We start from the raw sequence: 3,188 nt of genomic DNA, 5'->3' as shown, positions 1-3,188 counted from the left end.
CGATTCCATCCATGTTTTCTGCATCGCGGAAATCATTGGGCCCTGCTAATGTAGCAAACGAATATGATAAGCTCATTGTGAGAGTAAAAGACGGGGACATTGTTTATTTACTTTAATTCATTGAGTCTCACCAACTAGGTGACAACGTAGCGTTAAATCACCATTCAACAGACTCAAGCCACCACCGCACTGCCGTCTATTGGACTGCAGAAAGATACTAACTTTTCAATCTGCTACGTTACTGACTGTACAAACTATGCTGACACACCATGTCTACACTGGACTACAAAGTGACCGTTGAAAATAATTTGTGCTTTGTGTCAGTACGTCATAAATAGAACGAGGCATCAGGATTTGTCGTGCTGCGTCGCGCCGCATCCAGTGTAGACAGCACTACTGATTATATTGGGTTCTATTGTATTTTGTCACGGCGCTCGCGTCTGGTATAGACACCCAGTTAAGAAATGTGATGTGACCGATGTGATAAGCATGAGTTCTGGGCCACGGCGTGGCCGGTATAAACACAAGCATTGACTTGAGTGGCCGCAATAAGCTTCGGTGGCCGTGGAGCCGTATGCGCCGCAGAAGCGTGCTGTGATGCGCAGATCAGCTCTAACGCCACTGAATCTGCTGTTAAAAATGAGCCATCCATTCATCATATCATCATGCAAAACTAAGAATTAGAATCATTGTATGTGACGATTAAATATAGGTGCGGTGGGTGGCGGGCGGATAATTTATTTGAAGTAGCAGACTCGGGTGAAGTTTGAGCTCATCCGCTCATCTCTACACTGACCTGAGCCACCAGTGGCAAACAATGGAGCGCACTCTGCTGGACAAACTAAGTAACCATTACACCATTTAGAAGCATTTCATCTGCGTTATATGTTCTGTAAAAAAAATTTTCATATCGGCGGCATTTTCGCCGATACGATATATCTGCGACAGGCTCATATTGGCCGATAATATCGCCTAAACAATATATCGGTCGGGCTCTACACATTACAGACACTAATAAGTAGCAATGCACAATATATAAATAACTTTATTATATTGATTTTTAAAAATTAATAATTTAATAATACTGTTAAATGTAATCTTTAGCAAATGCCAAAATTAATGTCCATTTTCATACTTTGCATTATAATGCTTTGATGTCTAAGTGACTGATTTTACTTTTTAGTGTTTCATTTAGATTATGTCAGGGTCTGGCGTCTGGTGACCTCTGGTGACCCTCTCACCACCAGAGGTCGCCACTTCCCATCCTCCCGGACTCCGTTACCTTGACTCCACACACCTGTGCACACACTCACTCACACACAGCTGTTGCCCATCCTGAGGGCTATTTATACGCCTTCCCCACGCCTCTCTGGGCGGATTATTAGTTATTGTTTGTGATTGTTACTAGTTGTAGTTTTTGTCCGCTCTCAGTTCCCCCGAGGCGGCGGTGTCCGCTCGCAGTTCCCCCGGGGCGGCGGTGCCCGCTCGCAGTTCCCCCGAGGCGGTGGAACTCGCCTCTGTTCTTTTCAAGGCGGCAGCTCCACACACACCGCTGTGGTGGCCGCTGGTTCTGCCCTGGGTGCCCATTCCACCGGCTCTGCCCCAGTCCCCAGGTCCCCCGCTACCACACGGACCTGGGCCCCCCATCCCTCCCCCTACTCCATCCCCGCTCTGCCGTTCCCCTGGGTGGGCGCTCTGGAACGTCTGGAAGCCGTTCCTTAGAGGAGGGGTCCTGTCAGGGTCTGGCGTCTGGTGTTCTCCCTCTCACCACCAGAGGTCGCCACTTCCCATCCTCCCGGACTCCGTTACCTGGACTCCACACACCTGTGCACACACTCACTCACACACAGCTGTTGCCCATCCTGAACTCCGTTACCTTGACTCCACACACCTGTGCACACACTCACTCACACACAGCTGTTGCCCATCCTGAGGGCTATTTATACGCCTTCCCCACGCCTCTCTAGGCGGATTATTAGTTGTTAGTAGTTGTTGTACGAGTTGTGATATGTGGACTGATGCAAGCTCTACGTGGCCGTATTGCATCAGATTCCCTTCCTTGTCTCAAGCCTGTGTGTCAGAGTCTTAGCTCTGTTTGTTTTCTGTTTTGGTTTTTACCTTTGTTTTTCCCTGCAGTCAAATAAACCTGCACTTGGACCCAGACCCTTGTTTACACGGTGTGTTTCTGTACCGCGCCATGACAGATTATTATATAAAAATAGTGTAACATTTTAATATCATCCATCGGTTATCATCCGTAACAAAATTAGTGGCTTATCAGAATCATTTGAATATTGATACATTCCTAATAAAAAACATTTATGTCTTAAATATTCATGAAGTAAAAATTAATGTATGTTACTACGTACACAACCGTTCAAAAGTTTGGGGTCTGTGTGATTTTTTTTAAAGGTCCCATATTGTCAAAACTGAAATGTCCTGGCTTTTTTCATGATAACTGAGGTCTAGGTGCTATGTAACTACCATATAAGTTTCAAAACAGTCAATCCACAGTCAAATGCACACAGCCTGCATAAAGTAGCTGTGATTTTTCACGAACCGTTGTGACTTCCGTAAAAAGGTGACGTCAGAACGACACAGTCACCGCCTTCAGTCACCACCCCGAGCACCGCCCACCGTCCCACTCTCCTTTTGCCAAACCCCCAGACAACATCACGTCCATGCCATTGCTGAGCAACAACAACACGGAAACATGTCAAAAAGGTTAACTTTAACCACGAAACCAGATCGGCCGACCTGTAACGTTACACTCCCACTCAAAGGATGGACGATCTGACAGGATTGTTACTATGAGGTGGATCACATCTAACGTGTATAGTAAAGAAAAACTAACCGTGTCTATCTAGTCATGATGAAGATGTATATACATTTCAATTTCAGCAAGCAACTATTTTTACAGCTACATTATTGTTCCAGCCACAATTAATCACAACAATGTATATACAATTACAAATGATAATATATAAATCGTCAGTTTGTTGTTTCACACACATGCACACAGACGTTATTTCATACACAACATAGTCGTGAGATGCAAGAAACAGACATATGGCAAGAAATCTGTAGACGCGCCCATAACAACAAAAGACAATACTTTATTGAACCTTTACTGATAAGAAGTGTGCACTGCAAACATGAGCATTTTTGACAATCGTTTCTGTCCAGTC

The 3,188-nt window shown here is 45.0% G+C and overlaps 1 protein-coding gene across 1 annotated transcript in view; it reads right to left on the bottom strand.

The window, feature by feature from the left end:
- LOC107733087 (isovaleryl-CoA dehydrogenase, mitochondrial-like) overlaps positions 1-3,188 on the bottom strand; it is a 17,184-nt gene that overhangs the window by 4,184 nt on the left and 9,812 nt on the right. The gene's annotated exons all lie outside the window — the stretch shown is intronic.

The sequence above is a fragment of the Sinocyclocheilus rhinocerous genome, unplaced genomic scaffold, assembly GCF_001515625.1.
Source record: "Sinocyclocheilus rhinocerous isolate Xijiao unplaced genomic scaffold, SAMN03320098_v1.1 scaffold8, whole genome shotgun sequence".
NCBI lineage: Eukaryota > Metazoa > Chordata > Actinopteri > Cypriniformes > Cyprinidae > Sinocyclocheilus > Sinocyclocheilus rhinocerous.
The sequence above is the reverse complement of the archived record's forward strand: the minus strand, read 5'-3'. Positions and strand labels throughout refer to the sequence as shown.